Consider the following 25,697-nt stretch of genomic DNA (forward strand, 5'->3'; position numbering starts at 1 on the left):
CACTTACAACAATTTCAGCATATTTTTAGTAAACTTTCATTTACTGTTCCAAGATGGTTGACAGCCTTTATATTACAGTGAATTTAAAAACAAAGCATGCAGGCAGCATTGCAAAAGAAATAAAAAAAGATGTGAGAGGCCTTGTAGCAGTTTGTAGGTGCAGTGCCCTTGCAAAAACAATTTCATTTTTAAAATAAATAAATACATATACAAGACTGTGGTACAGTAAGGAAAGGGGTAGGGGAGGATTTGAGAGTGAGGAGGAAAGTTGCAAATGAGAGAGACTAGGAATGTGAGATGGAAGTATTGAATGGGGAGAATAGGAAGGGTAACCATTGACTCAAGAGCCGGGAAATGAGATACCATAAAAACCATCCAATCACGAGGAAGAGATGACCCAAAGCCCACTCTGTGTATTGTATTGTACTGGTCTCAACAAGTCTTTGACTGCAGCTAAAGATTTCTGTAATTGAGGACTAATTAAAGTGCCAAAAAAGCAGGTCTTATTGTCTTTCCAGAATTGTTGCACCTAGTTACTCTCTCTATTTAAGGCCTAACAGTCTGTCCCGAACTCTGGGCACTTTCCTGTAGGCCGGCAGGGTTTGAGACAGTTTTTCTGCTGGTGGAGCCCAGTATGTTGTTTTAGGGGCAGGCCTTCCATGTTTCCTGTCTGCAATGCTTTTACAAACTATCAATGCAAAACAAATGGTTGTGAAGTGTGCTTGTCACACCATGCTCGTGCAAAACCATTTGTTTTTGTATTTGGTTGGTTACTGCCCCCTGCAGTGTTGTTAGGAGCAGCACTGCCCTTTAGGGCTTTAGGAGGAAGGTGGTGAGGGGGTCTTCCAAGGCTTGTCCAGTACGTATTTGGCAAACACACTTCAATATTCAAACAGTGCATTTCTCTGTAATGTGACCTTGCAACACATTTCAATTTAGTATATGAAATTATACCATTGAAGGGAGTGACAAATGTTACCAGTGATTCTATCATGACTTTAAAAACATTTGTGTATCTCCGCCGCTGCCCTCACAACAACAGTATTTGTGAACAAAGAGAGAAATCAGTTGTCTTTTGCCCCATTTATGGCCTTGGGTATTACTACAGACGGAGCATAAATATAGTATGTTCTTTTTCTGCAGCACACATCCTGAACTGATAGATTTAAAGGTGCTCTCATGTGATGATGAAGGAGGCATTGTTAAAAACATGTAATTGCTTAGGATTACACAATGTGGTCAAGTGGAAGCTGGGATTGATGTAAGGATTCCTGATTTCATGTTGGTCAATTCAGCCACTGCATGATTATCTTTTTCTCTCTTCCATTTTAGATCAAAGCTTAATGCTTCACGTAGGAAGATGGGTTCTGGTTGCAGTATCCCACCACTTTTTCCTAGTTTTTGATGCAACTTTGACTGAAGTGCACTGGATTTCTGTTAACTAGGTCGCCAATGCCAGTGTTCCTTCCCCAAAACAAGACACCTGGTGTTAGAAATGGGGTTTTTGGTTGGCAGTCAGGTTACCCTCTGTCCAAGCAAAAGCCCTCACTCTAGTCAGGGTAAGTCACACACTATCCAAGATTATCCTGTGCCCACCCTCTGGTAGCTTGGCACGAGCAGTCAGGCTTAACTTAGAAGGCAATGTGTAAAGTATTTGTGCAATAAATCATACAATACCACCATATAGCACCACAAAAATACACCACACAGTGTTTAGAAAAATATATAATATTTATCAGGATAATTGTAGGTCAAAAAGAATAAAGTTGCAATAGGAAATTGTAGAGATATCACTGAAAAGTGATATAAAGTGTCTTAAGTCTTTAGAATATAAACAAAGTCTCTTTCAAGCACAAGTACCTGGTTGGGAGTGGAAAAATCTCCTCAGAGGGCCACAAGAGAAGAGGTGCGTGGAAAAAGGATGTGTGCGTCGATTTCTCCTCAGCACACACGGACTTGCGTCGTTATTTTTCACGCGGGGAAGTCGGGCGTCGTTTTCCGGCGCGTAGACAGTCTCTTTCTGTGGATCGCGGGGATTACCAGATGTCCCGGGTCTGTGCGTGGGTTTTCCTGCTTGTTCTCCGGCTGCGCGTCGATCTGCGGGGCTGCGTGTCGAATTTACGATCTCACGGCAGGCGTCGCGTCGATTTCTCCTCTAGACTTCGATCTGCGGGGCTGCGCGTTGAAATTACGATCTCACGGCAGGCGTTGCGTCGATTTCTCCTCTAGAGGTCGGGCGGCGTTGTCCTTGCGAGGCCGTGCGTCGGATCTTCGATCGTCCAAGGAGCGTCGCGTCGGTCAGCGTCGGTGTGCGGCGTTTTTCTCGCCACGAAACAAGCTGTGCGTCGAAATTTTCGGCGCACGGAGCGTCCAAGTAAAAGAGAGAAGTCTTTTTGGTCCTGAGACTTCAGGGAACAGGAGGCAAGCTCTATCCAAGCCCTTGGAGAGCACTTTCACAGCCAGACAAGAGTTCAGCAAGGCAGCAGGGCAACAGCAAGGCAGCAGTCCTTTGTAGAAAGCAGACAGGTGAGTCCTTTGAGCAGCCAGGCAGTTCTTCTTGGCAGGATGTAGTTTCTGGTTCAGGTTTCTTCTCCAGCAAGTGTCTGATGAGGTAGGGCAGAGGCCCTGTTTTATACCCAAATGTGCCTTTGAAGTGGGGGAGACTTCAAAGAGTGGCTAAGAAGTGCACCAGGTCCCCTTTCAGTTTACTCCTGTCTGCCAGGGTCCCAGTAGGGGGTGTGGCAGTCCTTTGTGTGAGAGCAGGCCCTCCACCCTCCCAGCCCAGGAAGACCCATTCAAAATGCAGATGTATGCAAGTGAGGCTGAGTACCCTGTGTTTGGGGTGTGTCTGAGTGAATGCACAAGGAGCTGTCAACCAAGCCCAGCCAGACGTGGATTGTAAGGCACAGAAGGATTTAAGTGCAAAGAAATGCTCACTTTCTAAAAGTGGCATTTCTAGAATAGTAATATTAAATCCGACTTCACCAGTCAGTAGGACTTTGTATTACCATTCTGGTCATACTAAATATGACCTCCCTGCTCCTTTCAGATCAGCAGCTGCCACTTCAACAGTGTATGAGGGCAGCCCCAATGTTAGCCTATGAAGGGAGCAGGCCTCTCAGTAGTGTGAAAACGAATTTAGGAGTTTTACACTACCAGGACATATAACTACACAGGTACATGTCCTGCCTTTTACCTACACAGCACCCTGCCCTAGGGGTTACCTAGGGCACACCTTAAGGGTGACTTATATGTAGAAAAAGGGGAGTTCTAGGCTTGGCAAGTACTTTTAAATGCCAAGTCGAGGTGTCAGTGAAACTGCACACACAGGCCTTGCAATGGCAGGCCTGAGACAAGGAAAAAGGGGCTACTTAAGTGGGTGGCACAACCAGTGCTGCAGGCCCACTAGTAGCATTTAATTTACCAGCCCTATGCACATAAAGTGCACCTTACTAGGGACTTATAAGTAAATTAATGGTCCAATCAGGTATGATTCCAGGTTACCATGTTTTAAGGGAGAGAGCATATGCACTTTAGCACTGGTTAGCAGTGGTAAAGTGCGCAGAGTCTATAAACCAGCAAAAACAGTGTCCAAAAAAATGGAGGGAGGCAGGCAAAAAGGTAGGGGTGACTACCCTACGGCTGTCAGGTCTAACATGTGTCCCCCCCAGCTGAAAGTGGGGAGAGCTACCCGACCTCCTGGGAGCTCTCATCGCTAAGGCGGAAGTACCTGGAGAGACCATCAGCATTGGCGTGGTCAACCCCTGGGCGATGTTCCACCGTAAAGTCCATCCCCTGTAGGGAAATGGACCACCTCAAGAGTTTTGGATTATCACCCCTCATCTGCATGAGCCATCTGAGGGGCCTGTGGTCTGTCTGAACCCGGAAGTGAGTCCCAAACAGGTAGGGTCTTAGCTTCTTCAGTGCCCAGACCACAGCAAAAGCTTCTCGTTCAATAGCACTCCACCTCTGTTCCCGTGGTAATAGCCTTCTGCTAATAAAGACTACCGGTTGATCCCTGCCCTCCTCATTCAGCTGTGCTAGGACTGCCCCTATGCCATGCTCTGAAGCGTCTGTCTGCACGATAAATTCCTGGGAGTAGTCAGGGGCCATGAGTACGGGGGCCGTGCACATGGCTTCCTTCAGGGCGTCAAAGGCTTTCTGACAAGCCTCTGTCCAATTCACCAACCTAGGTTGCTTCTTGGAAGTGAGTTCTGTCAAGGGTGTTACAGTGGTACCATAGCCCTTGACAAATCGGCGGTAGTATCCTGTGAGGCCTAGAAAGGCTCTCACCTCCGTCTGTGTTCGGGGTGGTTGCCAGGCCTTGATAGTTTCAATCTTGGCCTGGAGTGGCTGCACCTTGCCACCACCCACTAGGTGTCCTAAGTACACCACGGAACCCTGCCCAATCTGGCACTTACTGGCCTTGATGGTCAGGCCTGCCTGTTGCAGGGCCTGAAGCACCTCCTTGAGGTGAAGCAGGTGTTCCTCCCAGCTGGAACTGTAGACAGCCATGTCATCCAGGTAGGCTGCACAGAAGGCATCCTTGCCAGCTAGGACCCCGTTAACCAACCGTTGGAAGGTAGCGGGGGCATTTTTCAACCCAAACGGCATCACCCGGAACTGGTAATGGCCATCCGGGGTTGAAAATACGGATCTTTCCTTGGCCCCCTCAGTTAGGCCGATCTGCCAGTACCCTGAAGTAAGATCAAACGTACTCAGGAACTTGGCAGCACCTAGCCTGTCCACGAGCTCATCAGCTCGGGGGATGGGGTGAGCATCAGTCCGTGTGACTGAGTTGAGACCCCGGTAGTCCACACAGAACCGGAGTTCTGGCTTCGCACCTGGGGCAGTAGCCTTAGGGACCAATACCACTGGACTGGCCCAGGGACTACTGGATTTCTCAATGACCCCTAGAGTCAACATCTTGGAGACCTCCTCCTTGATGCTGGCCTTCACCTTATCCGACAACCTGTAAATTTTGTTTTTCACAGGGAGACTGTCACCGGTGTCAATATCATGAACACAGAGGTGGGTCAGCCCAGGAGTAAGGGAGAACAGGGGGGAGAACTGCTCCAACAGCTCATAACAGTCTCCTTTCTGATTTAGAGTCAGGGAGTCAGACAGAATGACCCCGCTTACTGACCCATCACCTTCTTGGGCAGAGAGGAGGTCGGGGAGAGGTTCACTCTCCTCTTCCGTTCCTTCATCTGTGACCAGAAGCATGTTGATCTCCGACCTCTCAAAATGAGCTTTTAGTCGGTTCACATGGAGCACCCTTAGGGGATTCCTAGGGGTTTTGAGGTCCACTAGGTAAGTGGCCTCCCCTTTCTGCTCCTTTACTTCAAATCGGCCAGACCAGCGGTCCTGGAGAGCTCTGGGCTCTACTGGCTCCATTACCCACACTTTGTCTCCAGGTTGAAACTCTACCAGGGTGGCCTTCTGGTCATACCATTGTTTCATCACCTCTTGACTGGCCTCAAGGTTATCTTGGGCTTCTTTCCAGAAGCGGGTCATCTGGTTGCGGAGGGCCAACATATAGCTGACCACATCCTGAGGGGGTGTCTTTGGAGCTTTCTCCAATCCCTCCTGGACAATGCTTAAGGGTCCCCTGACAGGGTACCCATAGAGAAGTTCAAAGGGACTGAACCCTACCCCTCTCTGGGGGACCTCTCTGTAAGCAAAGAGAAGGCATGGTAAGAGGACGTCCCACTTCCGCCTCATGGCCTCAGGGAGGCCCCCAATCATGCCTTTCAGGGTCTTGTTGAATCTCTCCACAAGACCATTCGTCTGGGGGTGATAGGGTGTGGTGAACTTGTAAGTTACACCACACGCATCCCACAGAGACTTCATGTATGCAGACATGAAGTTAGTGCCTCTGTCAGACACTATTTCCTTGGGGAATCCCACACGGGTAAATATCCCCATCAGGGTTCTGGCCACCACCGGTGCAGTTACTGTCCTCAGAGGGATTGCCTCTGGGTAACGGGTGGCATGGTCCACCAAAACCAGGATGAACCTGTTGCCTAAGGCAGTTTTGGGGTCCAAGGGACCAACAATGTCGATGCCCACCCTTTCAAAGGGGGTGCCAACGACAGGAAGTGGAATCAGGGGGGTTTTAACCCTCTTTCCTGCTTTACCACTGGCCTCGCAGGTAGGACAGGATCTGCAGAACTTGTCTGAGTGTGTCCTCATTTTGGGCCAATAAAAGTGGGTGACAAGCCTGTTAAAGGTCTTGCCCTGCCCCAAATGTCCTGCCAGGGGAATGTCGTGAGCCAGACCCAGTAGGAAGGTTCGGTAACATTGGGGGACCACCAGCATACGTGCTGCCCCAAAGCCCGGAACCTTAGGCTCACTGTAGAGGAGATCATTCTCCCAATATAGGTGGTGATCGCCAGAGGCGTCGCCTGCTGCCTGGTTTGAGGCTTGTTTCCTCAAACCTTCTAGAGTGGGACATTCTTTCTGCGCCTTGCAGAATTCCTCCCTGGTGGGTCCACCCTCAACTTGCCAGCCAGCAAGCTCAGGTAAGTCACCTAGGGCGGCAATGTCTTCCCCAGTTGGCTCGGGAGCCTCCTCCTCAGGAGCCCCGTCAGCCACTGTGGGAACAGCTGGGGCCGGTTTCCCGCACCCCTGGTCCCTCCTCCTGGCAGCTCTCTGGGCCATCGTTCCAGGCTCCAGATGCCCTTGACTTCCCTCTCGGTCAGCCATGGACCGTGTGGTCATGCAGACCCACTCAGGTAACCCTAACATCTCCAGGTGAGACCTGAGCTCCACTTCTTTCCAAGCAGTGTGCTCAAGGTCATTGCCTAACAGACAATCTACAGGCATGGCAGGACTCACAGCTACTTTCAGAGTACCAGAGACCCCCCCCCCCACTCAAAGGGAACCAGAGCCACCGGTAGGTGACTCTCGCGATTGTCAGCGACTCTGACCTGGTGGAATGTATTAGGTACTATCTGCTCTGCTGACACCAGCTGACTCTTGATAGTAGTCATACTGGCTCCTGTGTCACGCAGAGCCTCCACCCTCTGCCCATCAATGGTGACCCACTGCCGGTACTTGGAAGTATTTCTGGGCATGTGGGCCTTGGGCACCATTTCTCCTTCTCCCAGGGACACTAGGGAAATCTCTACTTGCTCCCCAAAGCTAGTTGGGTCCATCTCCCCCCCGAGTGCTACACTAGTCAACCCAGGTGCCTGTCCGGTAGTGGACGGTGCCCTCTTGGGGCACTGTGGATCGCCTTTGTAGTGACCATATTGGTAACACTCCATGCATTTGGGGCTAGATTTTCCTGACTTGTCAAATGTCCCTGGCTTTTTCCCAAATTTGGAAAAGGAAGGGTTGCCACCCCCTCCCTGGGAATTCTTTTGGGGGCCTTTAGAGAGTTCCTTATCTGTAAGTTTATCTCCCCCCTCTTTCTTCTGTTGGGAACCCTGACCACCTTTGTGGGAGTCCCCCCCAGGTACCTTTTTGGACACTCTGGTGCTAACCCAGAGGTCCGCCTCCTCAGCAAGCTTCCTGGGATCAGTCAGCTTACTATCCACTAGGTGCTGGCGCAAATCTGTATAAGTAACATTAAGCATATGCTCTCTCAGGATCAAGTCATATAAACCTTTATAATCTGCTACTTTGTTGCCCCGCACCCATCCATTCAGTGCCTTACTAGAGAAATCAAAGAAATCTACCCATGTTTGTGTGGTTTGTTTGGTGCTGTCCCTGAACCTCTGACGGTATCCCTCAGGGGTCAGCCCAAACTTGGCAAGTAAAGTGGCTTTCTGGAGTGGGTATGTGTTTTGATCCGGTGGATCCAATGTGAGAAGTGTGTCCCTCCCCAATGGCGGCACATAACCCCACATAGCTACCCCCCATTGCCCTTCAGGAACCTCATGAGCCCTTAGTGCAACTTCATAAGCAGCTAACCATTTATCTATGTCATCTCCCACCACAAAACTGGGCACCACATTTTTGGGTATACGAACCTTCTTTTCTCCAGCAGGTCCTGTCTGTATGCTGCCACCATTATTGCTGGATTCAGACTGTCTTGCCTTGATCTCCAGCTCCTTGAGACTCAGTTCATGAGCCAACAATAGTTTCTTTTCAGCCAAAGCTCTTTCAGCTTCCACTTGTTTGGCTGCTCTTTCAGCTTCTGCTTGTTTGGCTGCCCTTTCAGCTTCTGCTTGAATCTGTTTGGCTGTTCTTTCAGCTTCAATTTGTTTGGCTGCTCTTTCAGCCTCAGCTTGTTTGGCTTCTCTTTCTGCCCTCCTCTCCTCCTGTTGCGCCTCAATTTTCAGTTTTGCCATTTGCAATTGGAACTCCCTTTCCTCTCTCCTTTCCTCTGCGGTCAGGCTTTGCATGGAGACACTGCTCCCTGGTCTGGAAGGATGCACAATTGCAGTGGTAACACCATCCATAGATAGTGAAAATCCTTCTGAGGGGCCATTTTCTGGCTCCCCTTCCTCATCATCCTCTAAATGGGCTTCTGCCCAGGCCCTCAGCGCCACTTGAAAGTCCTCCTTTCTGGAGGCCCCTTGGGTGGGTACCCTTAATGCCCTGCAGAATCCTCTTAGTTGTTTGACCGTGTATGTATCCAACTGGACTAGGTCAAAGTCCCCTGTCTGAGACCCAGTCAGAGACATGTTGAGTGAGGATTTAGTTTTTGAAAATTGTCAGGAAAAAAACGGATTTTCAAAAAGAGATAAAAACCAAGTTGACCTTCAACTGTGGGTAGGTAGTGAAATACTTAGCTACTGTATGTCACTGCACAAATACAAGTCCTATCCTCACCGCTGATCACCAATGTTAGAAATGGGGTTTTTGGTTGGCAGTCAGGTTACCCTCTGTCCAAGCAAAAGCCCTCACTCTAGTCAGGGTAAGTCACACACTATCCAAGATTATCCTGTGCCCACCCTCTGGTAGCTTGGCACGAGCAGTCAGGCTTAACTTAGAAGGCAATGTGTAAAGTATTTGTTCAATAAATCATACAATACCACCATATAGCACCACAAAAATACACCACACAGTGTTTAGAAAAATATATAATATTTATCAGGATAATTGTAGGTCAAAAAGAATAAAGTTGCAATGGGAAATTGTAGAGATATCACTGAAAAGTGATATAAAGTGTCTTAAGTCTTTAGAATATAAACAAAGTCTCTTTCAAGCACAAGTACCTGGTTGGGAGTGGAAAAATCTCCTCAGAGGGCCACAAGAGAAGAGGTGCGTGGAAAAAGGATGTGTGCGTCGATTTCTCCTCAGCACACACGGACTTGCGTCGTTATTTTTCACGCGGGGAAGTCGGGCGTCGTTTTCCGGCGCGTAGACAGTCTCTTTCTGTGGATCGCGGGGATTACCAGATGTCCCGGGTCTGTGCGTGGGTTTTCCTGCTTGTTCTCCGGCTGCGCGTCGATCTGCGGGGCTGCGCGTCGAATTTACGATCTCACGGCAGGCGTCGCGTCGATTTCTCCTCTAGACTTCGATCTGCGGGGCTGCGCGTTGAAATTACGATCTTACGGCAGGCGTTGCGTCGATTTCTCCTCTAGAGGTCGGGCGGCGTTGTCCTTGCGAGGCCGTGCGTCGGATCTTCGATCGTCCCAAGAGCGTCGCGTCGGTCAGCGTCGGTGTGCTGCGTTTTTCTCGCCGCGTAACAAGCTGTGCGTCGAAATTTTTGGCGCACGGAGCGTCCAAGTAAAAGAGAGAAGTCTTTTTGGTCCTGAGACTTCAGGGAACAGGAGGCAAGCTCTATCCAAGCCCTTGGAGAGCACTTTCACAGCCAGACAAGAGTTCAGCAAGGCAGCAGGGCAACAGCAAGGCAGCAGTCCTTTGTAGAAAGCAGACAGGTGAGTCCTTTGAGCAGCCAGGCAGTTCTTCTTGGCAGGATGTAGTTTCTGGTTCAGGTTTCTTCTCCAGCAAGTGTCTGATGAGGTAGGGCAGAGGCCCTGTTTTATACCCAAATGTGCCTTTGAAGTGGGGGAGACTTCAAAGAGTGGCTAAGAAGTGCACCAGGTCCCCTTTCAGTTTACTCCTGTCTGCCAGGGTCCCAGTAGGGGGTGTGGCAGTCCTTTGTGTGAGAGCAGGCCCTCCACCCTCCCAGCCCAGGAAGACCCATTCAAAATGCAGATGTATGCAAGTGAGGCTGAGTACCCTGTGTTTGGGGTGTGTCTGAGTGAATGCACAAGGAGCTGTCAACCAAGCCCAGCCAGACGTGGATTGTAAGGCACAGAAGGATTTAAGTGCAAAGAAATGCTCACTTTCTAAAAGTGGCATTTCTAGAATAGTAATATTAAATCCGACTTCACCAGTCAGTAGGACTTTGTATTACCATTCTGGTCATACTAAATATGACCTCCCTGCTCCTTTCAGATCAGCAGCTGCCACTTCAACAGTGTATGAGGGCAGCCCCAATGTTAGCCTATGAAGGGAGCAGGCCTCTCAGTAGTGTGAAAACTAATTTAGGAGTTTTACACTACCAGGACATATAACTACACAGGTACATGTCCTGCCTTTTACCTACACAGCACCCTGCCCTAGGGGTTACCTAGGGCACACCTTAAGGGTGACTTATATGTAGAAAAAGGGGAGTTCTAGGCTTGGCAAGTACTTTTAAATGCCAAGTCGAGGTGGCAGTGAAACTGCACACACAGGCCTTGCAATGGCAGGCCTGAGACAAGGAAAAAGGGGCTACTTAAGTGGGTGGCACAACCAGTGCTGCAGGCCCACTAGTAGCATTTAATTTACCAGCCCTATGCACATAAAGTGCACCTTACTAGGGACTTATAAGTAAATTAATAGTCCAATCAGGTATGATTCCAGGTTACCATGTTTTAAGGGAGAGAGCATATGCACTTTAGCACTGGTTAGCAGTGGTAAAGTGCGCAGAGTCTATAAACCAGCAAAAACAGTGTCCAAAAAAATGGAGGGAGGCAGGCAAAAAGGTAGGGGTGACTACCCTACGGCTGTCAGGTCTAACACCTGGTCACTTGGTCCCCACATGGCCAAGCACCGTTAGCACCTCTGTAAGTCCCTAGTAAATGGTACCCCTTGTACCTAGGGCATGGGTTTTGAAGAGGGCCCCTAAGAGCTGTACACAACTTGTGCCACTCTAAGGGACATAGCATCAACCGCATACAGACTGCCATTGCAGGCTGTGTGAGAAGGCGCTCCAAAAAAGTGAAGACACGATGTGGCACACAGCCTGTGTGATATTTGTAAGTCACCCCTGCAGCAGGCATTACAGACCTAATGCAGGGTGGATTATGTTACATGTGTGGACATATCTGCAAGAACAGATATGCCCTTACTATGCCTTTGAGGATTCTTAGATATAGTAAGCGAACAATTAAGCCATTTTAAGTACATGTGCTGGACACAGGTCAATATGGCGTCCCCAGTTACATTAAGGCTTCACTGAAAATAGGGATGTTTGGTATCAAACATCTCATATTAATACACCCTCACTGATTCCAGTGATGGATTTATTTATGCATGCACCCAGGGAGCACTTTAGAGGTGCCCCCTCAAAACCTACCAACTGCTGGTGAGTTCACTGACTAGTTCTAGCTAGTCTGCCACCAACAGACAAGAATCTGACCCCCAAGGGTGAAAGCCTATGCTCTCTGGCGGTCATAAACAAAGCCTACTCTGGGAGAGGTGTTTACACACCCTCTCAACAGGATAACTTACAAATCTGCATTGCCAGGCAGAAACCTTCAAAGCAGACCACCACCATTGGCAAGCACAACTGGCCTTTCTCAGCGGGAGATGCCGACCCCTTGTCCCAGGGACCATCCCCAGGGTGACCAGTCTGAAATGAACATAGTCTCAGGATTTGTGCCATCTTGTGTGTGGTGGAATTAGGAATTATGGGACAGGGTAATGCGCACTCCCCAAAGGAAGTGGTCATTTAGAGGGTGTGGTGACCGCAAGGGTAGGCAACCCATTACCTACTACTCTCTACTTCTGTTAACGCCCCCATAATTGAGTATTTATGGGACCCCCTGATACCAGATCCTTTTGATCTTTTCTGGACATAAAAGAAGGAGTGGACAAGAAGCCTGCTGACACCGAGAACCGAGGAGCACGATGGACTTGGCACCAACCTTGCTAGCCTGCCTCCTCCACCCAATCCTCGAGGAGCAACTGACCTGACCTGCCACTGCAGCCTCCAAGACACAGGGAGAGCTCCAGTGCTTCACGATTTGCCAAGAAGAACTCCCTTGGAGCAGAGGACCTGCTTTTTTGCACCCAAAGAAAGAACGTTGCCTAAAACTGCCAAATACTCAACTTGGGATCTCTAGGTAGGCCCCATGCCAATACTTGGCCCAATCAGTCCAACACTACCTTCCAGGAAGGCGTCAGGGCTCCAGATCCCCACACCGTGTAAAGAAAAGATCCCATGCACGTTCCACAAAGCAGGCACAGTGGGGAAGTTACCACACCCACTCTTCATAGCTTTTCTCATGTGGAATAACCCAATGTAAATATTTGAGTGGAATCAGTCAATATTGTGAGATTACAGCTGCCTCCCTGGGGGATTCCAGAGCATCCCCCAGGCATCATCTGTTAGGGGGGGCCAAGTCTGCATACATGCCATTCTCAGAGTGTGGAATGTGTCTTTGGAGTTGATCACAATGCTGCGGTAGACCTTCAAAAGCTTGTTGGTGGCCAGTTCCTCTAATAGGATTTTGGCCTCAATAGGGTTTCAGTCTGGGAGCTCAGTGAGGGGAGTTATGTGTGTGAGGAATGCATGGAGTAATTGTAAATAGTGAAAGAATTGACTCTTGTGCATTTCATTATTATCTTGATCAGCATGATGCCACTCATAACATTCCCAACTTGGAAACGCTGATCTTCTCCCACCCATGGAAGCCCTTCAGGGCTGCCACTTCAATTAGCACAGTTGTGTGCCAGATGGGGGTCTCTTTGGTCAGGTGCCCGACCAACCCAGTGCACTGTGGGTGTCCCACCAGACCTAAAGTACTACCTAGCTGGTTGGTGGAAGTAGGTTCTTCTAAGGGTTACCACCGAATAAAAGCAGAAGAGGAGTATGGCTATCATGTTGAATTTAGAAGAGAGCCCCATACCAGAGAACATGATTCTGGACCAGAACTTAGTATTTTGGGACAATTGTGTTATTTGGGGCTGAATGTTCTGTGCCCATGCAGTTTTTTTTGTGAGTGTTGTCATGATTATCCCTAGATATTTGAAGCCCTTTGCCTGGATTTGTAAGTCCTTGGCCTACTTCAGCTCAGAGGATGGGCAGTCGATCCAGTATATTATGGATTTATTTTTGTTCAGGTTAAGATCTGTAAAACCTCATTAAAATGAGCAGGATCTGGAGGTCTCTGGGTCCTGAGTCTCAAGGATCAGACATAGATATGAGGAAATCGGCTGCATATAATACTAGTTGGTCAAAGGCAGCTGGCATTTAGTCCAGTACCCAGACTAGGGCCTCCACACTCTCTCATCCGACTCAATCGCCAAAGCTAAGAGCAGTGGTGATAAACGGCACACCTGCCGAGTTTCCCTGCATATCCGTAACCTGTCTGAAGTGGCACCACCCATCCACACCTGGGCCAACATATCTGTATGCAGCATTTGTACTTTGCTAATAAACTTAGGGCCAAAGTTCAATCTATTCAATCTGTTCAATCTATTAAAAAGACAGAACAAGTAGTCCCACAATACAGAGTCAAAAGCTTTTGAAAGTCAGCTAGCAAGTCAGGATGTGGCTTTGACCGCTCTTCATCAGGGCCTTGGCACTGTGAACACAATGGATATTATGACAAATGACTTGATGTGGCAAGAAGCCTCATTGATTGAGATGGACAAGCGAGTGCATCGCTTGAAGCAACCCATTAGCTAACACTTTGGCCCATATCTTCGCTTCTATGTTCAGGAGAAAAATGGGATGATATGATGAGCTGTGCTCTGGTGAGTGTCCTAGTTTCAATATCACCAAGATATCAGCCAGTCCGAGGTCTGGCAGCAAGGACTCACCTCTAGGGTTGTGACGAGGGCCTTGAGCAACTGGTCAATAAGCTGGGAGCTATATGTTTTGAAGAGTTCTGCCAGGATTTGTTGGGACCTGGCGTTTTCCCAACTCAGAGCGGGGTGACTGCTTCTGCCACTTCATCTAGCGTGATGACCGCCTCCAGCACGACTGTGTCTCCCCTTTGCAGGGGTACTACCAGAAGATCCATTACAAACTCCAGTAGGGCTGTCTTGTCAGACTGGCCCAGTCTAGGTATAATGTCACATAGTAGCTGGCAAAGCTCCGGACGATGTTCTCATTTCCCATCACTCTCAGACTCCTCTCATCCAAAACATATGCAATTGATTCAAGTCGGGTGATGTTTTTGCAGAGCCAGTGGACGGTCATGCTTGTTGTGCCTCCCCATTGACAGAAGTGACTCTGTGCGGCAAGCCACAGCGACCAGACCTCTTGCAACAATGTCTGTTGCAGTACACATTGCCAGTAAAGGAGCCCCTAACTTCCCAGGAAGCCGCCAACTCCCACTCCAGCTGTAGGATGCTATTCTCAACATTGGTCACATTTTATCACCGTCTGTGCTCCTGTGTTTATTTTTAGGTTTGAACAATAGCCAAGTTGATGCACATCCTGGCCTCAGCATCACATAACCACCAGGCATTAAGGCACCTACTAGCCGTCGTCCCGCCCGGGCCTAGGCATAACGAAAACTTTAGTGGGGAGTGGTCAGAGAATCCCCTAGTGAAAATTTGTGTGTCTATAACTTTATGTATGTCAGAGGTTGTCATGAGACAGAGTGCAAACTTTAGAATACTTCATGGGCTCCTGAATAGAATGTATAGGCTCTCTCACTGAGGTGAAGAACCTGCTATATATCCAAAAGTCCTAAGGCCTCTAGGAATCGTGCAAGATAGGCCTTTGGACTTGTAAACATCCCCTCCAGAGGATTTGTCAAGGAGATGACAGACCACCCCATCCATACTTCTCCCCAGGATCCAGGGCTTGGATGGAAATTGTGCTACTAGTGCTCCCATTGTATGTAAGAAGTCAGCAGTAAGAGGCAGGTGGTGTATACTGAAAATCATGCGTGGTCTCCCATTGGGAAGGCCAGCCACTGCCACATATCGCCCCACATTATCATGCCATATTCAGGTCACCTTCAGTAGCATTTGGCGAGGTATCAACACGCCACTCCCAGGGATCCCTCACAAAACCTGCATAGAATACTTGAGAGTAACCCATCCTCGCTATAAAGGGACACTTGTTGCCCAACAGGTGCATCTCCTGCAGGAGCAGAATCTCCTCTCCATTGCATTTGCCACTTGTACCATCACCCCCCATTTTACAGGGCCTGAGAGGCCATTGACATTCCATGTGAGGAGATTAGGCCTGGGCGGAGTTCACGGAGTTGTGCTCCGCAGTGCTCCGCAGTGCTCCGCAGTGCTCCACGAAGTGCCCAAAAAACCCTGCCGCACAGAGTTCCGCAAGTGGCGGAGTGCGTTAAGTCACGCCGCTCAAGCTGATTTGTTGCACCAGGTGTTTGTCCCACGCTGAAAAATCTGTGCGAATGGCTCCCTGTGCAGCGCAAGAGGATGCTGCTTATTTTCTGCCACTTGAGTTGAGTTTCTATTCGAGCGGAAGCTACCACAATGCAAACTGAAGGTTTATCAAAGTGAGCGGTCACAACCATACTGCGATCGCTTGTATTGAGAAATCTCATACAGAGGTGGTCTTGAGTAAGATTTTCCTTGCTCGCACTTGCCAACTCACTGTTGCCGAGCGTTAGCGAGTAAAAATCTCTGCTCAACTCCCCTCCACTACACAGAGTCTTTCAAACCTTGCCTCTACGTGGAGTGGGAAAAATTCAGCAAGTGGAGCTGAGTTCGCCACCCACCCTTAGAGGAGATGTAGTTGTCTGTGAGAGAGGTGCCTACCTAGGGCAGACATGTGTGGGTACATCAGGGCTGTCCAGAGTCAATACCCATAAACACTCATTGTCAGGCCATCATGTCTGAGTGCATGCAATATAATGGATGACCAACACCCCTCCCCCACCTCCTTCCCAAATTCCCGACAACAGGATGCATCTGTTGCGGAATAAACTGGAGACATCTGCCAACCGAGCATGTAAACCCAAAATGTGTCCCCTTGTACCGAACTTCCCCTCCTCATTCCACAGATCAATCGACCTCCAAAATACTCAAAAGTAGAGAGCAAGAAAGAAAAAGAACAATAAAACAAAAATATATGTTAGGATGAACTGTCACTGTGATCCAAGCGGGCTCCCCAATAAAATGCAGGTCACGGTTGTGCATGAGTGGGTTCTGGAGGTCCTCCACCCACAGGCATCACAGTTTTTCAGTGTGGATTCTAGTCTGCGGACACGCTGCCAGCAGAACAGTGATGTCTCCGGTTGGTTCTGGTAGTGCTCTAATATAGTTTCTGTTCCTTATGGCCCCCAAAGCTTCCGCTAGGCCCAGATTACGGAGACGAAGAGCACCAGGAGGTCTCTCCTGTGAACAGACAGCCTCCAGTATGTCAAAGAAGAGTATGGCATTTTTGAAATGCAACATTTATAGGATTTGCATGCTTCTCAGTTTTTGTTTCACTTCCCGAACGAGCATCTTAGTTGCTCCACCTTCCAAGTATAGTATGGGAACATCATGACTCAAGGCGAGTTGCCCTTTAAGGTGTTCATTGTCCTGGAAGTCTTAAGGAATGTGTCTCAGTCCATGACGTTGAACACTCTGGCTATAATGGAGGCATGGAGGGCAACTCAGCATGGGCTTCTGGGCAAGTGACCTATGTGCTTGCTCGACTGCAAAGCAATTGGACATTCCTCCTTTGGGGATCCAAGTATGCATCAATCTGCAATGAAACGTGCGGCAGAGGTGTTCTCTGAGTCCTCAGGTATCCCTATAATCTGGAGGTAATTACTACAGGAGCGCCTCTCTGCATCTTCCGCCCTTGCCTCCAGCTGATGAACTTGCAGTTTGAGATATGATACTGTGGTGTGTAGGGACTTCAAAGTGTCCTCCATCTCTGATATCCTCCACACTGCCTCCGTGATCCTTGCTTTTGTGGTGCACAGATCCTGATGCAACAATGAAACATCAGTTTGAAGTTCTCCATTCTTCACTTCCAACGAGAAGCATAAGTCATGGATGACTTTTAGTATGGCAACCGATCGGTCATATAGCGATGGCTGGGGGGCCCTTCCTCAGTGGCACCCTGGGGTCTGTAAACTTATCAATATGCTCTTGTATTGTCTTTCCCCATAGTGAAATGTCCACATTCTACCTCTAGGATCAACATGATTCCTATATCAGGGACAGACCACTGGTGGGCAGTGATCAGCTTGTGCTCACAGTCTCACAGTGCTGGTATTCCCTGCAGTGGTCAACAGGCAAAATGCAACTCCCCCACATGATGCCTCATCTCAGTAGTTGTTCTCCCTAGGCAGGTTTTGTTTTTGTGCAGTAGCAATGTCCTTGAGTGAACCAGTCAACCAGGCCGGCCTGAGGCCAAGGGGCCCTCCTTCCTGCTGGTGAAAGCTTTTTGCTGAGTTCCACTCATGGCCCCAGAGCTCTGTCTGCCGGGCAGGCCTAGAGGCATTAACCAAGTGCTTCCCCTCTGTCACCAAGCAAGTCCGCGAGTGGCTCGGTCACCCGGGCCTTCGAGCATGATGAGCCCAAGGGGCAGGCTCAAGCAGACAAGCACTTCCTCTCCTTCTAGCCATGACCCTCTCAGTGTCTCACGCCCAAGGCAGCCCACCCCTACATGGACTCTTTATCCACCAACCAGTGGTGCAGGGCAGTCAGTTCAGGTGTTCAGCGAGGGGGGTCCCTCTCTGCAGTTTCCACACCCACCACTCCTGTCAAAGCCCCTGAACAGCAGGGCCGGCCACCCGTCCATCGATGGCACGCTGCTCAGTGCTGGGTGGTCGGGTCCCACCTTGTCCGTCTCCCAGCTGGCCCGTCGTACCAGACACCCACCTCGATGTCAGGGTATCATCTCCTGCTCCATGGGGCTGTCGCAGGTGATTGCCAGTGGTTACTGCCTGCAAAGGCCCATGGGCTTCGGATCTGCTGTCATATTAAAGCAGACAGGTGGTGGAGCTAAGCAACAAACGACTGCCATGTTCGGTGTCGCTGCTGCGCCCCGAGAATCATGTTTTGATGCAGAATTTAAAATGAAAACAAAAGTACTCAGTACATTGAGATCATTTGCTCCTCGTAGCTAAAAATCTTTATTAATTGTCAGCCATTCTTGAATTATTTAATCCACCCACTCCACCCACTTCTCATTCATTAAGTCGTGCAACCATGTTTTCATTCTCCGTCCTTCCTTGCAATAATTGGACAAGATTTCTATAATGAATATGTTGAGAAATACATCATACTTGCATTTTTTTCAAACATTTCTTGAGCGTGAACAGTTTTTATTTTGCAGTTTTGTATGGCGTGGACTAGACTAGAACAGAGCACTTTGCATAGGAAACAGTTACAATATATAAGAACTTTAACGACCTTATATTTTATTTACTGAGAACAGCTTTCAGGTTACAAGTTACATTCAAGTATCGCAAGGAGTTCATTTTTGGCTAAATGCAGTCCAAAAATGTAGGATGCGGTCATCTAAACCAATAATCTGCCATTGAATAGGTATAAAGAGACCGTCGCCATGGAGCTCCCACCAGTTCTGTTCCTTGTCCCCTACCTCCCAGGTTGTTAGCAATGAGTTACACATTTAGAGGGCCAGCAGAATCTTGTCTGACAACACAACATTTCCAGTCTATTGATTGGTATATAATTTAGGGATGGTAAAAATATTTCAAACTCTAAAAGTGTGTTTGCTTTGAGGTAGGTAAAGCCTGATTTCAAATAGTGGACTGCCATTTTTAACTTCAACATGGCTGCTGCCATTTGGGGAATGTTGCCCTGAGCCAGGTGACATCTCAGGTTATTGGTCTGAGTGCTGCAATCAGACCCGGCATCGTTCGGGCAGAATAAGGTCATGGTAACCTGCTCCCCAATAGACTGGGCTAGTTTGTGTCCATTATGATGCTAATTTTTTCCTTTTAATAGAGAAAAAACAGGTAGAAATAGAATATTATTTCGAATTTATTTTCTAAATTTGTAGTCATATCGCGATTGCTAGTTGTGGTAATGCAGTTTCAAAAACTGTAATATTATCACGAGTTCTAAATAAACTCCGTACTTGTGGTTCCGATGTTTTATTTTTTGATAGTTGCAAAAATAAAACTCCAGACCTTTATGTCTCATTTACTTTCTGAAATACACTTGTTATCTTGTTGCATGCTGAAGGTTTGCACTTGTTCTCCCATGAGCAGTTCTACATAACCCAAACCTGCCCCCAAAAAATCTACAACTATCATTAATCTTAAAACAAACTGGTTTCCTTTTGCATCTCCGCTGTATTTGTACTCTGCTTGCATGTAATTATGTTTCACAAGCGGTAGTTCTGTCTCACGAGGGTTTCAGCAATCACTCCGAGACACTGAAACCCAATTCTATAAATATGTAGCATCAGCCAAAAATGGAACACATCGAGCACACAACATGTTTCCTGGTATTCAAGAACCGAATGGAGCAGACAGATCCTGTTGCATTTTTCATATCAACGCATGCTAAAATCTGGGGCAAAATCTGTTCGCCTCATTATTTTAGTTGTAAGGAACAGCAACAGTGAAATACATACTTCCTTTATGTTTGTCTGAAGTAAGGCTTCTATAAACTATGTGCTGATATGTAATTCAAACATTTGAAAAAAATGACCCACTATTTGTCCCAGATACCGCGGTCTTGAAGGAATCAAAAATGTATCTGAAAAATCGCTTCCAGAACTTATATACAGGTTTGCCTTGTTCTTTCTCTCCAGTTTTCAAACAGACCAGCCTCTGAACCAGCCTCTAATTCTGACCTGAATGTCAATGAATTAGTCAAAGATCTCTCTGGATCCTCATCTCAGATGTATTTTTAGGATAAGTATAATGCAATATTATCAAATATCTTATTGTACCTTTACAGCCCACTGCTAAGGGCTGTAAGGGTTTAAAAGCCTTCCTTCCAAATTATAAACGTGTGTTGCAGACAGAGTCCTGTAACAGAGGAGACGGCCATCAACATCATTATAGCTTTTGGCAAAAAAGCTATAATGTTATTAGAACAAGGCACCCATTGAATATAGAATGTTGTAAAATAAACAACTAGAAACAGAAGGAGAAGCATTGGAAAGATGGAACAGAAGATTTTTAAGAGTCATTCCTGGCCCCGAGACACTTCATTGTCTTCAAAGAAAGACATGAAAGACTGAACATTTTAATTTTAGAATTCTTTTTATTTCAATTTCTTGCTTAAGCAAAGAACCACATACTTATATAATTCCACTTTTCAGGTGATACCATAGAAAGGTATTAAAAACTTTAGTTCAGAATAGTTGTTGAGGCAATTGCTGCCAAGTTGTGTTTAGACTCTTCTAACACTAGACAGGTAATGTCCAGCACTCAATTCCAGAACCAAAGGGGATTCGGAAGGCTTAAGAGAGAGGGTAGGAGATGGGAGAACAGGAGTACTCCCATATTGAAAATGAAAACGTCAACACCCACTCTAGCTCCTCATGCTCCCCTTTAATAGGCAACAGACTCAAATAGGCTTGTGCATGGTTTAGAGGCAAAGGCTGACTAGCAACTATAGTATAAATGCTCATACTCACCCTCCATGATTCCACATGTCACAACTTCCTGATGAAAGCTTTGGTCCAATAGATCTGCGGGAACAGATAAAATGTCACATGCTGCAGAAATACTAGCCATCTTGAGGACTAAACAGAGATTGTAGCTTCAGTGAGACATGTACTCCTTTAGTACTAGAAATGTCCTCTATGACATCAGAGTTTATATAAAGACTCACTGTCAGTACTTGATAAGGAGCAGCTCTCCCAGGACTTGATCTGCTTTCTTGCTGTGCAAGGGTATCCTCTTTAAGAGGGAGAGGCATGTCGTAAAAATAAATTGCCTCTGCTATATGCACAATTCGTGTCCATCCACTTGTTTTTCCATTCAAGCACAGCCAGCCTCAAGGACCTAGGAGTCCTAACCTTATTACAAACCTGGACATATCTATTTTCAATCTTATCAAACCCAACAGCAGTGCAGGTTCAATGTGTAGCTCTACTGTTAACTTTATTCCATTCACTGGTTCCTATGAAGGGATGATTGTGGCCCCTGGGGCATGCCAGTTGTTGAGCATGCTGCCCACCTATTTTTCCATGGCATCCAATGTGTAACTGGTCCAGAACGTCTTTGTTCCCTAACTGTTTACCTGTTTCAGTCCTATTTTTGATCATTCACTTTCTCTTGTATTCTGGTCCTTGCTTTTATGCTTGGCTATATAACTTGCTCCTGAGTTGCTTCATTGTGTCTCAACTGATGTCAGTATCGGACTTGCTTATATGGCAATCAGTTAGTGCCTCATGGGCTGGTTTGGCAGGCCAGTGCGTGGGCTGTTTTATTGGTTGTTTGTGTTCCTGTTCGGCAGTTAGAAAAAATATCATAGAAAAAAATATCTTGTGGACAAAGGCCCATATTTATACTTTTTAGCACCACATTTCCTTCATTTGTTGGCGCAGAACCGGTGCAAAATTACAAAATACAATTGCATTTTGTAATTTTGTGCCGCTTTTGCATCAAGAAATTAAGCAAATATGGCGCTATAAAAGTCTTGCATCTATAAAAGTATAAATATGGGGAAAATGTCATGTCAAGAATATGAAAGACAGAAATATCATCAAGGTAAGATTCTTTAGGTAAGAAAAGTTTTACTATATATAACACCACATATATCAGTGATGCTCAAAGTGCGGCCCTCCTGGCCTTTAATTGTGAACAGCATCACTGGGCTTCTGCTCACTTGACAGAATAAGAACATTCAGTATGCCATGAAACTGGGACACTTTATTTACACGATAACTAAAGTAAAAATAAAGAAGCAAAGAAAATGTCCTAGGTAACTTATCTTTAGGAACACCTATAGTTTTAAAGACATCTTGCACTAAACATGTTAAAACATGATCATCTCTCTGCAAAATTCAAAAAAGTGCATTATGTGAAAATGCATGAGCATTTTACCTTAGAAGATCAGATTATATCATTGCATTGAGAGTCATTTATTAGAAGTGATAGTTTTCAAATATGATGTTGGAAACATTCATGATGCACCCATTCTGAAAACAATGCCATTAGTGAACTAAAAGGCAAGTCATTTATCAAGTGCGCCTTATGTGTAGCCTTGGTTGTTCTATAATTGGAAAAATGTTATAGTTTATTAAATAAAACACAAGAGAAAGGTTTGTACAGCACATATATTGAACTTGTTTATTTCAAGGGGCTCTCATATGTGGCAATGAAGAAAAAGGAGGCAAAGTGAAACTAACCAATTGCATAGGGTCATACAGTTTGGTCAAATGGGGAAGCGAGGACTGATACCAGGTTTATAGTTTCACATTTTGCAATTCAGCAACAAGATGAGTATCTCTTTCCCTCTCATGTTTTACATTGGAAATGAATGATTTGTCTTTAATTCTTGGTGCATGAGAATAGACTGTCAGTAGCAGACAGAAGTAATGTGAAGGATCAGTTTGTTTTCCACTTCATGCATCTGCGTTGCATCCCCTGTGCCCACCTTTCATCACCCTGACCCTCTCCCTGCTGGCATCGGTGTGGCCCTCGGGCATGCCACAAACAGTACTTTGTGGCCCCTGGGGAAATGTTTCTGAATACCCATGACATATATTACCTTGATGATATATATATATCTTTAAGATACGTAGATGTGGAGTTAAGAATAACAAATTTATACTTACCTATTTGCACCTACCTTCTTGACATTTAGGGCCAGATGTATCAAGCTCCAAGTTTGCATTTCTTAAATAGCAAATTTTGAGAAATCGCTATTTAAGAAATGCAAAATGGAATGTATCAAAATTGCGAGTCGGTAATAGTGTTTTTTTCAAAATTCGCAAACGCAATTTGTGAGTTACAAATACCGAATCGCAAAAAATAGCCTGATGACATCACAACCAAGAAGTGAGTCAGCCCATGCTGTTTCCAGGAGCCACACCCACAGGAGCAGGCAGAGAGACACAGCCCAGCACCAGGGAGGCAGCCTTGTGAGCCAGCCAGGACTAAACAGCAACATGGCCACTGATGGGAACGTGAAGGAGAAAGGTGACATGAAGCGTAAGCTCAAATTTAGTGACCAGGAATTGGAGGTGCTCACTGAGGAGGTTGTCAGGAAGCATGACAAATATTTTGGGAAGAACTCACTCCAGGTACCTAAAAGTGAGAAGAGGAAACTGCGGTCAGACATCCAGACCAAAATATGCGCAGTGGGTGTTCTGCAGTGCTCCGTGGAGGAGATACGCAAGTGATGGTACAACTTGCATTCCCGTGCCAAAGAGAGGGTAGCCAGCAGGCTAAAGGAGGCAAGGAGCACCAGAGGAGGACCCCCCACCCATAAACTGTCCACACCAATGGAAGACATGGTGGAGTCCACACTGCTTCCTGAAGCTGTCAATGGTGTCACTGACATTGACACCTCAGGGAAACCCAGCACCAGCAAAGGTAAGGGCAGTAATGATGTGTTTCCCCATATGTGCATGTACAAATGCCCCCTAGAAAATAGCTATTAGCACGATGCAGTGTGATAAGTAGTCCATGCACATCTTACATACAACGCAACACTGCCTTATGGGAGTGGTAGCCTACACCCCTAAAGTGTGAAAGTATCACATAAATAGCAAGATTGTGTTCAGCCAAATAGAGAAACAACACAAAAGACTCTTAGTGATACTATGTCAGTGTACATTTAATACTATTATGCAACTATTTGTGAAATAATCAAAACTGACATGCTGCACATTGTCGTTGTAGATATTCTGGGCCCTGACACAGCAGAAGGTGGAAATGTGGGGGATAGCGAAACACAGTCACAGTCCGACTCATACACCAGTGAGTCCTTCATTAATGCACCAACTAGACGCAGGGCAAGAGTGTTACCGCTCCCAGGGTATAATCTGGACTCTGATGAATTGCCGGATGAAGTATCCACACCACCCCCAGAGGCTAGAATCAAAGTAAGACAGCAGTCCCTCCCCCAGTGTCAGTGCACTCCTCTCAGCAGGCGTTATGATGCAGGCAGACAGTGCACTGATGAAGGAGAGGACCCATCACTCTTTGGCTGCCTTGAAGCTTCCATGTTGAAAGTGCAGCGCCTGCAATGTAAACACATGAGGGTAATGCACAGGCAGTTGGTGTCAATCAATCATAACATGGGTGCAAAGCACAGGCAGTTTGAGTCTCACAATGATAACATGGGAGTAATGCACAAGCAGTTAGAGTCTCTTAATGAAAACATGTGCAAGCTGCATGAGGGACAGCAAACAGCACCAGAAAACAGAAAGGGGATGACAAGCACCATTAGGGAACTCTCCACTGTGATTCAGCAGGAGCATGTCAGCCACTGTAGGCGCCATCACCAATCGATGAGCAGGTTAGATGGGTTCTGCAGATCTGTCAATCAGCACTCTACCTCAACTGCCTTGATATCACGACGTGTTGTGGGCATACAAGTGGAGATGGCACATTGCAGTCAGGACATTGCTCTAGGATTGGTGCAAAATAACCAATGTTTTGGAGACAATGCAGACAGCACGGAGTGCCACAGACAGCAAACTGGGTGGTGGGGATAGTGAGGAGCTCTCTAGCCTCAGCAGTCTCACATCCCCTGTGATGGATCCTAGGCATGGCAGTACCAGACACAGTACTGTCTTTGAACCCGCTACAAGAGGTGCCCCCGAGGCCACTGAGCACTCAAGTGGAATGCGTGGATGTAGGAAGTAGTGATGAGGGGCGTAGGGGACATGCTTAACATCTAGCAAAACAGTTATACTATGATGCTAATAGTGTGACACTGTTACTCGCACCTGTTTGTATATAATGCATAGTTATGTCATAATCACACATATATTACCTGAAGTCAAGGCAATAAAGATGCTACCTACAGCAATACATATAATAGATGTGGTATTGTCATTACTTACATCAGAAATGGTTGCGCATGATGTCAGCGCGTCTTTGTCTACCCTCTGCTACACTGCTTCTGTCTACTGGGTGAAGGGGTTGCAAGGGATCACCATCCTCATCTGAGTGGGTTCCACCTGTATGCCCCTTGTTGAATCACTGTTGTGCAACATAGCACATGTAGCTACAATTTTGCATGTTGCTTCTGGCCTGTATTATAGTGCACCACCACTCTTGTGGATGCATCTGAAGCGGCTCTTCAGCAGGCCAAAGGTCCTCTCCACAACACTGCAGGTTGTCCTGTGAGCAGCATTATACCTCCTTTCGACTGGTATTGCAGGACTCAGGTAGGGCGTCAGTATGAATGACCGCACGGCGTAGGCACAGTCTCCTGGAATGACAGGAGAGTAAAATGAGTACTTGTCATTTACATCAATGCGACATTGTCAACTATTACATTACCCACTAGAAATCCTTTGTCAAACTCCCAGCTAGTAGTCTTGTGTAAATTCCACAATGCCGAAATATGTATGAGTCATGTGTGCTACCTGGATATCTGGCCACGAGATCGGTTATAATGTTGGAGGCATTGCTAATTACTTGTATGTT

Source organism: Pleurodeles waltl, chromosome 10, assembly GCF_031143425.1.
Source record: "Pleurodeles waltl isolate 20211129_DDA chromosome 10, aPleWal1.hap1.20221129, whole genome shotgun sequence".
In the NCBI taxonomy this organism is placed as follows: Eukaryota; Metazoa; Chordata; class Amphibia; order Caudata; family Salamandridae; genus Pleurodeles; species Pleurodeles waltl.